General features: G+C 46.7%; 1 long non-coding RNA gene across 1 annotated transcript; it reads right to left on the bottom strand.

The window, feature by feature from the left end:
- Positions 1-4,779: 4,779 nt before the first annotated feature.
- On the bottom strand, positions 4,780-7,923 carry LOC108399756 (uncharacterized). The gene is made up of 3 exons (XR_012123751.1): positions 7,728-7,923; positions 6,921-6,970; positions 4,780-5,981 (listed from the first exon to the last, which is right to left on the bottom strand). It is a non-coding gene; the product is annotated as an uncharacterized lncRNA (long non-coding RNA).
- Between the last annotated feature and the right edge of the window lie 4,684 nt (positions 7,924-12,607).

Raw genomic sequence — 12,607 nt, 5'->3', positions numbered from 1 at the left:
GTGGTCTGTGCTGGTGGAGTATGGTTCAGGCAAGTGGCACTCCAGGTCTGCAGCCTTGGGGCCCTCTCGGAGGGTGTCCTGGCAGACTATGGGTCTGTGCAGGCGGGGGAGGGTTCGGGCTAGCATCAATCGAGGGTGCAGCCTTGGTATCTATCAGAAGGGGTCCTAGCGGGTCCTATGTTCTGTGCTGTCAGGGGAGTGGTCTGGCCAGCGGCTCCTGGGCTGCAGCCTAGAGTGCCTACTGGAGAGATTTCCTGGCGGACCTGAATGGGACTGTGCTGGTGGGGGAGGAGTCGACCCAGTGGCACTCCAAGGCTGGAGCCTTTGGGGCCCATCAGAGTGGCTCCTGAGGAACCTCTATGGGTCTGTGCTAGTGGGGAAAGGGCCGACACAGCAGCACTCCAGAGCTGCCGCCTTGGGGCCTATTTGTGGGTTCCTGGCAGGCCACTATGGGTCTGTGCTGTTGGGGGAGGTGCGGGGTCAGGTGCACTCGGGGGCCTTGGGGCGTATCGGAAGGGTCCTAGCTTACCACTATGGGTATGTGCTGTGGGGGAGGCTCTGGGTCCGCAGCACTCCAAGGTTGCAGTCTTGGTGACCAATGGAAGGGGCCCTGGTGTACCCTTTGATCTGTGCTGGCGGGAGCGGGATCGGGCCAGCAGCACTCCAGGGCTGCAGACTTGGGTCCTATGGGGTGGGGGAATCCTGACAGGCCCCTATAGCTCTGTGCTGGTGGGGGAGTGGTCAGTGCCAGAGGCTCCAGGGGTGCAGCATTGGGGCATATCAGTGGGGTACTGGCTGACCCCTATTGGTCTGTGCTGTCGGGGGAGGGGCCAAGACTGTGGCACTCCAGGGGTGCAGACTTGTGGGTCGATCGGAGGGGCCTGGCAGACCCTATGATCTGGCGGGGGAGGGGTTCTCTGTAGGGTTTTGACCCAAGCCTGGGGAGGAAAGAAATGACCAGTGGTCTTTATGTCTAAACTACTAGACCCTGTCTCTTGAGGATGGACTGAATGCATTCAGGCCATCACAGCCATGGCCTTACTGGTAGAAGAGAGCAGGAAATTAACTCGGAGGAACCCTCACAGTCAGTACTCCTCACCAGGTTCGGGTCATGCTTACTTAATCAGTGGGCTGGGCACTGGCTAATAGATTCTCAAATTTTAAAATATGAAGCAAGTTTACTTGAAAAAGATGGAATATGTGCTGGCCATGTCTTCTAACTTATTTTCTTTCAAGCTGAAAGGACCCAGACTCCCCCACTTGAGTTCTTCGCTCACTGCTTCCAGCCTAGAGACCTGGTGTTAGTAAAATCCTGGAAAGAAGATGGACTCCAGCCAGCTGGGAAGGCCCCTCCCAAGTGCTCCTGATCGCGGAGACTGCAGTGAGGACGGCTGGAAAGGGTGGGACTCATTACACCAGAGAAACTGACTGGGGGATCTGGGGACAAAACAGAATTGGCAAGTGTCCTAGGTGGCTCACCAGCCCTTAAGGCTGAAACTAAAAAGAACCTAAAATGTTGATTTTTATCCTAACTCTGTATTTCACAGGCAAGTCACAGAGAGTCCTAAGATGGGAAGGAACTCCTGGTTATCCTGTCAAACTGGTAATCAATATTACTAAAACATCAAGCCCCCAAACCATTAGGTTTGATGCTTGTCAGGTTCTCTCTGTTGTGGTGACCTAAACGGCCAAAAACAACTTTTTGGAGATAATAAGTATCTCTGTCCTGAATAGACAAATCTTAATAGAGTAAAAAGGCAAGTAGGCCCCCATGTCCAAGGTGGAGCAGTATTTGGTGGACTACCCAGTTTCAAGGGTGGACGGCCCCTCATGTAGCAGAAAAATATTTAAAAAAAGAAAGTTCCACTTAGCTAAAGGAATTCCTCCTGACAATTGCCAGGACAGACAGTGTAACCCCCTTTTATTAAGTATACATAGACCTCAAGACTTAGACTCAGACCCTGTAATTGCCCCTCATTTTTATGGACTCAGTGCAGATGTCATTAAAGTAGATCCTGTGGGAAGGTTTAGTCTTAATTTAATCGAAGGAAAGACTTCACCCATAGTGGCCACCCCCAATTCTGAGAGAAATAACAAGCCAGAGCTTCCCCATAATGACCCTAAACTAGTTACTGTAACAGAGATAAAAGACCTAAAACAGACTCTTGAAATAGAGACAAGTTATGGAGACACCAATGCCTGGGTTAAATTTTCAGTACTCGCTTTGAATAAAAGCGATTGTTACGCATGTGCTGTGGATGGCCACAGGCACAGGTGGTCCATGCCCTCTCTGCTGGGACACAGACCCCACTGAGATGAACTGCATGTTGGCCTTGTACCAGGACAAGGATGCTTGGGGAAATGAGACTTGCAAGGGCTTGTCTTTACTCTTTCATGCACTGAAGAAGTCAGACCCAAGGGCAATCCCCTTTTTCTATAAGGAAGATGAATCACTCCTCAAGCCTCTCTAGGCAAAGGGAAGGTTTCAAAACTCCTGTGGGGAACTACTGACTTGTACCCATGTCCTAAATGTCTCTAAAGAGGGCAACTTCTTGAAAGTACACATCCCCCGAGTGGATGTTTGGTAGTACTGTGGAAAGAGGAACCTGCGCTACTTGTTGCCACCCACCTGGACTAGGCCCTGTGCTTTAGTCCAATTGGCCATTCCATTTACCCTGGCATTCCTCTCCACACCCAAAGAAAAAAACTTTTTTTCATAGAAGTTGTAGATCATTATAAGGCACCACTTTAGCTAATGAATTAGCTGAAAACTGGCACGAGTAACCCTTATATAGACTGGTTGGAAAAATGGTTTGGAAAATAGAAAGGTATAGTTGCCTCTGTTTTAACATCCCTTGTTATAGTTGCGAGACTTAACTGCTGTAGGACGCTGTATCATCCCTTGTGTGAGAGGCTTGACTCAAAAGCTTATAAAGACAGCCATAAACAAGCAAATACCTATGGCCTACACCCAAAATAATCTTATTAGAAGAAAATTTGAACTACGAGGAAGAGAGTAAAAAGCTATTAGAGAAATTTGAGAAACGACCAAGCATAAATTAAAATACATTACTGGGAATAAAATCAGAAATTCTTAAATAAAAAGAGGGGGGAACTGTTAGGAAAGAGTATAAAACCTAAATGTGATTTATTCCCACTAGGATGTTTAAACATTTTAACAGTAAGGTATTAACAAAGGGCCACGTGGTGGAAGCTGCTCCAGCTGAGAGTGGGGCTGGGGAAATTGATAAGGGCCTGGCAATACCTGTTTGAGTTTTTTTAAACCGACCAATAAGAATAAGACATGTAAAGGAAAGATATAACGAGCTTAGGCCACGTCCGGGGAAGACTGTGAACCCTGTAGTACTCAGCCAATGAGGAACCAGGGGAGGGACTCACGCACTAGGAGATGAATTATTAGCACCAAACTCCCCAGGTGTGCCTGCCCACCAGACACCCAATCTTGCAAGACCGTCATTAAAGCCTCACTCCACTGTTCTCTTTGTCTCCATGTCCACTTACTGAATTTGGACCAGTGAGTGTGTTCCTTACATCACGGACCCTATGGGTCTCTGCTGGCAGGGGAGGGGTTGGGGAGCTGCACTATAGACCTTGGGGTCTATTGAAGGGGCTCCTGGTGGATCTGTAGGGTGTGTGCTGGCAGGGGATGGGTCAGGCCAGTGGCACTCCAGGGCTGCAGCCTTGGTGCCCTCTCCGAGGGTATCCTGGCTGACTCTATGGGTCTGTGCAGGTGGGGGAGGGGCCGTGCCAGCATCAATCGAGGGTGCAGCCTTGGGAGCCTATCGGAAGGGGTCCTGGCAGACTCTATGTTCTGTGCTGTCAGGGAAGTGGTCTGGCCAGCGGCTCCAGGGGTGCAGCTTGGAGGGCCTACTGGAGGGGTTCCTGGCGGACCTGAATGGTACTGGGCTGGTGGGGGAGGAGTTGGCCCAGCGGCACTCCAGGGCTGCAGCCTTGGGGGACTATCAGAGCAGATCCTGATGAACCCTATGGGTCTGCTGGTGGGGGAGGGGTCGACACAGTGACACTCCAGGGCTGCAGCCTTTGGGGCCTATCAGAGGGGTCCTGGCCTACCCCTATGGGTCAGTGCTGGTGGGGAAGGGGCTGGAACAATGGCACTCCAGGGGTGCAGACTTGGGGACCTATCATAGAGGGTCTTGGCATACCCTATTGTCTGTGCTGGCAGTGGAGTGTTAGTGCCAGTGGCACCCCAGGGCTGCAGCCTTATGGGCCTATTGGAGGGGGTCCTGGCAGACCCTATGGTCTGTGCTGGCTGGGGAGGGGTCGGGCCAGCGGCACTCCAGGGCTGGAGACTTGGGTCGTATCAGGGGGATCCTGGCAGACCCCTATGGGTCTGTGCTGGTGGGGAAGGTGTCAAGGCTAGCGGCACTGCAGGGCTGCAGCCTTGGGGACCTTTCGAAGGGTATCCTTGTGGACCCTATGGGTCTGTGCGGTCAGGGAAAGAAGGAAGGCAAAGTAAAGGAAGGGGAATAGTCAGTAAGAACAGACTTGGGAGTGGACATCTGTCTGAAGCACCAACAATAGAAACCCTCACAGGGGGAGACACCTGCCTGATACCAGCATCCCTCCATTGATGAGTCCAGATCTGTCACATTTCTGTGGCTCTCATGTGGGGGTGACACTCTCCTGCTTTCCACACTTGTTTCTTGTGAGGAACTGGGCATGGCACACTTACCATTTTGTATTTTAATTCCAAAGGGAACCTTCTGGAAGGGAGATCTTGAGTGACTGGAATCTCACTGAGAGATAGGCTGGGATACAGACATGAACCAGAACTGGTGGTTCAAATTAAGGAATGAGTGGAATCAAGAGTTGAGACTGGAACTCCAGTTGGGACAGAGGCTGGGACTGGAAAGACGGTGGGGAAATTTTAGCCTGCATTTGAAATGGGTAACAATTCGAGATTACATTGAATAAAAAAGATGGAGACTATAGTGCTGAAGGGCTCTCAGGGATCCAGGCAGTGGCCCCAAGATTTGCCATGGAGGGAAGGGAGACCCCAGAAAAGCTGGTTATATGTCTGCTGTAGGTGGTCCCCCAAGACTTTGGGATCTGAGGGCTGCTGAGGACCAGGCAGCAGTTCTGGTTTGCCTTTTGTGCTGCAGGAGAGTTGGGGGTTGTGGTGTCCTGCTCAGCACCCAGAGGTTTCAATGTGCTCCCCAAGGAATTCATGTTGTAGGCTGAGCCCATTTGTTTTGGATGTGATACGTCTTTTTCTTTCTCCTTAAAATCTTGATCTTGACTTACTTTGTAATTTCTATTTCCAGGAGATTCTGGTCATCACAGCTTAGCAAAGAGTGGGTACCAGCCACTACCTGTATGCCTGGGTCTCGCCAGAATGAGGCCACTGGCTGAGACTCACCCTGTAAGGAGGTGGAGAGGCTCCAGGCTTTGACAGCCGCCTGCCACCAGGACAGGGCCAAAATGGGGAAACCAAGGTCTGAAGTGGCTGGGGCAGGAGAAGCTCCCCAGGGGGCTTGTGGGGATGGGCTCTGTGGGACAGCACCCAGTGGGAGTGCCACTGGGTCACACGAGGAAGAGTCAGAGTGGAGTCTGGTGGGGGGGCAGAGGAGGCTGTCAGAGATGGAGGGCGGGATTCTAAGTCAGAGGAACATGGGAGTGGAGGGGAAGAAGCAAGTGGCCGGGGTGAAAGGCTGTCCAGGGGAAGGAAGAGCTCTGGTGGTTGAGAGGAACTCAGGGAGGGGTGTGCATGAACAGAACGTGCAGAGGCCAGTGGGCCTGGTGAAGCAGTGGAGGCCAGGGGCAGAGGTTGCTTCAGCAGGGGGGTCTGGGAGGCTGAAGGAGACATGGCAGGAGAAACACTGCCTACAAGCACCCTGCATGGCTGATGGGCTCCAGTAGTCTATGCTTTGCATACGTCACCAGGGGGGTTTTGACGTGACTGATGATCTCCACTCTTGTCCAGGATCCTGCTCAGGTTGCTGGAGAAGACAGGAGGCACAAGCTGTAGCCAGGAGCACACGGGGCCAGGAGAGGCCAAGGTGGCCAGGTGGGGGTGGGCATCTGGGGCTCCTGGCCCTCCACAGCCCCCAGACTGACTTCCTGGTGCTCCTGCTGTCCCACACCCCAGGACTGTACCCACACCTGTCCCCGTGGCTGCCTCTCCCAAGTCAGCCCCAGGCTGCTGCAGCCCTGGAGTCCCATTACGGGCTCTGGGAGGAAGAACCTGAGAGAGAAGGGTGAGCTTCATTACATCTCTAGATGTGACATCAGGCTGCTTGCCACCTCCAGTTCTTACGGGCGAACTCTGCAGCCCGGGAAGTGGAAGACACGATCATGGCAGTGAAAGCACGGAGCTAGGGTTCTTATAGGAGCCTGAGGGCCATGTCGTTTTAGGGGAGACTTTGGGGAGCTTAGAGTCTGGAGCCCAAGCCTCAGTGTCCAAGGCCACAGGATCCCTGATGGCGACGGCAAGGCTCGTGATGGGGAACGCTATGTCATTTGCAAATTGCTTCTACATCCATTACCCTCTGCAGCCCTCACAGCCACCCTCATAACCACCCTTTGTGTGGGGGGACAGGGCAAGGGCCACCTTAGAGAGGCTCCTGAGGGAAGTTTAGCACATCATCCACACGTGGACCTGGAGTCCCCGCTCCCAATCCGGGTACTCTTGCTCCACTCCAGCCCACCCCGTCCGTGCTGGGTGACACCCACTTCCAGCCCCTCGCAGCTTTGTTCCAGCACAGACTCTGGGGAGCATCCAGGCTCAGATCTCCTGCCCAGCAGCCTCCCCACGGGCTCCCACTCCTGAGGGACAGGCTCTGCCGCTGGCATCCTCAGGGCCTTCGTGGAGCTGGGCCCTTGGGCGGGAGCGAGGGAGGCTGCCTCGGGGCGGGCAGGGCCAGGGGGCAGGCGCTCACCTCTCAGAGCTGCGCCTCTCTTCCTCCTCCCCCCTTGGCTCCAGGTGATGCTGAGGGACCAAAAAACCAAAATCATGACAGGGTGGGGTCAAGTCTCACTCGACGCACAAATGGGGTGCAGGTCTCAAAGTCCGTGAACGTTACTGTCTACATTTAACTAATGGGTCTTGAGGTTTCCTTCTTGCACTTTTTTAAAGTACATAAAAATATCTTCAGTTTTCCTTCCTTGAAGAATGTAAAGAAGGACTTCCTATGTGAGACCCGCCCTGGCTTTCTTGCATCAGTGTATTTCTCTGCTCAAGAGACACACACATGCTCAGACCACAGGCCCCTCTGAGCTCCGTCAGGCCGCACGCTGCCTCCCGAGGCCTCGGCCCCACTGCAGCCCCTGCTCAGAGGCGCTGAGGGCTCAGCGTTGCCCTAGGGTCAGCCTGGATGAAGCCTCGCCCCAGACCCCTGCCCCAGACCCCTTCCCCACGAAGGCAGCTGGTGTATCAGGGACCTGTCCTACCGCAGGATTCAGATTCTTAGGATCTGGGCTGCAGCCGCTGGCCCCTGGGTTTGGGACTTTGGCCTGGAGCCCTTTACCCCACCTGGCTCCTGTCTGGGATCTTGGGATAGATCCTACTGCCGGAACTGCTGCCTGGCCTGGCTTATGTTTAGAAGGAGGACCTTGTATTCTTTCCTGAGAAAAGATGTTCTCTTCTTTCCCATCCCAGGAGTCTCTACAGCTGACTCCATAAAGCAGCAGTAATCATAGAAAAGAGAGACTCATATTCTGTCTGGTCTGGGCCAAGAGCTCCTTACCTTCCTGATGTTTCCGTGTTTTCTAGATGGTGGTGAGTATGGATCACTTGGGAGGAAGGAGAGTAATAGGAGGAAGAGCCCCAGTCCACACACAGGATGCTGATGATGGTGTCAGTCACCCAGGAGGTGGAGCTGGAGCTCAGCCAGGTAGCCAGAATGCTTTGCAGAGACAGGAGAGGATTTTCCATCATCTGAATGGCACTGCTGCCCTCAGGAAACTGACCTCTGAGCTTGGGCACAGCACAGCAGGCCCACATCACAGAGGGTGGCCTGGTCACAAAGGGCTCCTGAGGGTGGGGGAGGAGAGAGAGGAGGAGCAGGTGGGACCATAGTCCTGCGCCAACCATCCTGTTCCACAGGGCTCTGCATCCTCCTGGGCCTTCTGGGGCCTTCTTTCCAACCCTATTCACCTTGCCAGAGAGACGATTTTTCCATCCATCCAGACATTATCTGGTTCCCATGGTCCTTTAGAGATCTTGACTAGAGGCCCTCCAATTTCATAAACCTTGAAATTCTTAAGTTGACCCTGGAATTTAAGCTATTTCCCAAGGATTTTTACTGAGGATTTCCTCTGTCCACCTTCCCACATAATGTTTATGTCTGGTATAAACCAAGGCACAGAACTTAAATTTATTTTACACTTATTTATATTTGTGAATCTTGAATAGTGCTTTGTCCCATTTACAATCAGATGGACTAGGACAATAATTAAAAGAATTATTCAAAATTTGTAAATCTAAGTAGGAAAGAATTATAAGTAGTTAATCCTTGAAATAATATTTTTGTAAGTTTGTAGCATTTAAAATTATGGAGTTAATAAAACTTTAAATTGTGTACTCTTGGAACACAAACACACACAGAATAATGGAACAGAATAAAAAATGCAGAAATAAATCCACCCATAGGTCAACTAAAAATAATTGAAAATGGAGCCAAGAATATTCGATGGGAAATGGAGAGTCTCTTTAATAAATGTTGCTGGGAAAACCGGATAGCCAAATGCAAAAGAATGAAACTAGACCTCTATCTTAACACTGCTTATGAAAATTAATTCGAGATAGATTAATGCCTTAAACATAAGACCTGATACCATAAAACTCTTAGAAGAAAACGCATGGATAATTCTTCATATTGATAAAATGTTTTTGAATATGACACCAAAAGCACAAGTGACAAAAACAAAAATAAATGAGCAGGGGTACATCAAATTACAAAGTTTTTGCACCACAAAAAAGTAATAATAATTAACAAATTAAAAGGCAAACTGTGGAATGGGAGAAGACATCTGTAAACTACATATCTGATAAAGGGTTAATATAGAATATATAATGAACCTATACAACTAAGTAGCAAAAAGTCAAAAAGCCTAATTTAAAAATGGATGCGAGTACATTTTGAGTTCATTTTTGCATAATGAGTGAGACATAGTTCAAAGTTCATTTTGTGGTAGGGTCTATGGTTATTCAATTATACAATATCTTTTGTTTAAAATACTCTTTTTTTTTTCCTTTGAGATGTTTTTTCACCATGTGTTTAAAATCAATAGGACATATTCATGTTGGTGTTTTTCTGGATTCTCTTCTATTTCATTGATCAATGTGCCTATATTTTTTCTGTCAAAACCGTGTAACACGACTAGTGTAGCTGTAAAGTAAGTCTTGATTCTTCCACTTTTACTATCCTTTTTCAAAATCATCTCAGCTCCTTTTGTAACTTGTATGTTACATAAAAATTAAAGTAATCTTGTCTATACCTACAGTAAGTGTAGCTGAGATTTTTATGGGAATATCATTAAACCTGTAAATCAATGGGGAGAATTAACATACTTTCTGTTGAGTCCCCATGGACACAAGATGACTCTCCATTTATTTAGATCTTGTTTGTTTTCTTTCTTCAGCATTATATAGTTCTGAGCATAAAAGTTCTGTATATGTTTTGCTAGATTTACACCAGTATTTACTTTTTTAGCAATTGTAAATGACACTGTGTTTGGATTTCAGTGTCCATGTGTTCACTTTTAGTATGGAAATACATTTTCCAACTTCTCTAATAAAAGCTGAAACACACACAAAAAAGAAATACATTGATTGTTCTATGTTTATCTTATATCCTGCAGCCTTGTTGAATTCACTTATTCTAGGCACTTTTTGGTCACTTCTTATGATGTTATATAGAAAATGTGTTATCTACAAATAGGGAAAGGCTTTGTTTTTCCATTCTGATCTTTATGCCTTTTATTTCCTTTTCTGGCCTTATTGCTTGGATTACAGCTCCCAGAGCTGTGTTGAGTAACAGAAGTGAAAGGGGACATTCTTGACTTGTTCCTAATCTCATGAAAAAAATTAGGTGTTTAACCATTAATTCTATTGCTAGCTCTAGGTACTTTGTAGATGCTCTTTATCAAATTGAAGAAGTTTCATTCTACTCTTGTTTTTCTGAGAGTTTTTAATCATGAATGGTTGTTGAATTTATCACATACATTTTCTGCTTTGATTTACATGATCATATATTTTTCTCCTTTTGTCTTTTAATGTGGTGGGTTACATTGTTTAATTTTTGAGTATTGAGCTAGTTTCATATGTCTTCTTCCTAGAAGTTGCCTATGGAGGCAGAATTTTGAACACTTTAAGAGTAAATTTTAAAAATTAGTCTGCTGGGGGAAAAGAGGTGAAGCTCAAAATCTATCTTAGTCTTTGTAAGAGAAATACTATATTCTTCCTGTGTTTCTCCTTTACTCTCATACTACTACATCATAATACTTCTGACATTAAATGTGTGATTTTTTACCCATACCAAGCAATTCTGCTACACCAGTTGGGTGTCCTACAGTTTAACTCAACTCTGACACTATCTACCTGAAGATAGTATTGGATCCCACAGGTTAAGGGCTCAGTCCCACTAAACGGTTCTCACCCCACTTTAAACAGTAATCACAAGTAGTAGGTCCCCACATTGCCCACAACGTCTGTCTGTTGGGCCTACAAATAGACATTTTCCATGACCACCTTCCTTGGATTTGACCATTGACTATAACAGCTCACAGAGCTCAGGGAAATGTTAAGTTTTAACAGTTTATTATGTGATAAAGGTTATAGTAAAGATTACAGATGAATAGCCTGATGAGAAGCACATCAGGAGAGATCTGGAAGGGATCCAAATGCAGGAACTTACGTCTCCATGGAGTTGAGAGGCATCTCCCTCTCGGTACATGGATGTATTAACCAACCCGGAAGCCCTTTGAATTCCTACTTCAGGGGTTTTTATGGAGGCTTCATCCAGTCGCATGATTCATCATCTCAATCTCCAGCCCTTTTCCTTTGAGGATGAGGGGTGGAGCTATAGGTGCCAAACTTTTAATCATGGCTTGATCTCTCTGTTAACAAGCCCCACAACCTGTACCTATCTTGAAGCCCACCCAGAGACACCTTTTTAGACTAAAAGACATCCAGGAAATTCCAGGGCTTAGTCAACTATTTGTCAGAAACTAGGGCCAAAGACCAAATATCAGAACAAAAGAGACTCCCACCACTCTTATCATGTAGGAAATAACAAGGAAGTTAAAAGCCCTGTACCAGAAACAGAAGAAAAAAGACCAAATTAATTTTTTCTTTTATTTCACACTCTTCAGTAGTGAAAGGCTCAGATATAATCATAGGTAAATTATTCAAACTTTTAAGAAATAGTTAATTTTGACATTATTAAATTTTTGTGTTAGAAATAAAAGAGGGCATACCATTTTTTGTAGTTGAAATGACTCACCTTCTAAGATGATGCAGATAAAATAAAAAAATATGTGTGAATTACAAACCAACTTAGTTTGTGCATATCTGTGTAAATAATATCAATATTTAAAACTAAAGGTAATTTAATGAACAAGTAACATTCATATACCAAAAGAGTAAAGTAATATGATGTTCTTATTAGATGCTTAAAATGTACTGATCAAAATACCACTGATCTGGGATAACAAACACTTACACAAATAACCATTACTGGAGGAGTTTCTGTGAGACAAGGATGACCAAACCCTCTCTTTTTTTCCACATTTTTTTTCTAGACTAGTTTATTCTAATAGATGAGAAATAGATGAAAGGGTAAAGCTAATGTAAAATGGAAGGCAAAATAATCATAAATGGTAAATGATACTGATTGTTTATCCAGAAACTCATGGGAATCAACCAAAAAACAAAGAGTAGAATTCAGCAAATTGGCTGATTCAGCATAAAAACACCATCAACTTTCTTTTTTTTTTTTGGTATCATTAATCTACAATTACATGAAGAACATTATGTTTACTAGGCTCCCCCCTTCACCAAGTCCCCCCCACATACCCCTTTGCAGTCACTGTCCATCTGTGTAGCAAGATGCTGTAAAATCACTACTTGTCTTCTCTGTGTTGCACAGCCCTCCCCATGCCCCACACGCATTATACATGCTACTCATAATGCCCTCTTTCTTTTTCTCCTCCCTTTTCCCTCACCACCCATCCTCCCCAGTCCCTTTCCCTTTGATAACAGTTAGTCCATTCTTGGATTCTGTGATTCTGCTGCTGTTTTGTTCCTTTAGTTTTCCTTTGTTTTATACTCCACATATGAGTGAAATCATTTGGTACTTGTCTTTCTCCACCTGGCTTATTTCACTGAACATAATACCCTCTAGCTCCATCCATGTTGTTGCAAATGGTAGGATCTGTTTTTTTCATATGGCTGAGTAGTATTCCATTGTGTACCACATGTTCTTTATCCATTCATCTACTGATGGACATTTAGGTTGCTTCCATATCTTGGCTATTGTAAATAGTGCAGCGATAAACATAGGGGTGCATCTGTCTCCTGGACAGATGTTACTTTTCAAACTGGAGTGCTGCATTCTTAGGGTAA

Source organism: Manis javanica, chromosome 2, assembly GCF_040802235.1.
Source record: "Manis javanica isolate MJ-LG chromosome 2, MJ_LKY, whole genome shotgun sequence".
In the NCBI taxonomy this organism is placed as follows: Eukaryota; Metazoa; Chordata; class Mammalia; order Pholidota; family Manidae; genus Manis; species Manis javanica.
Note: the sequence above shows the minus strand (reverse complement) of the source record. Positions and strands in the feature narration are given on the sequence as shown.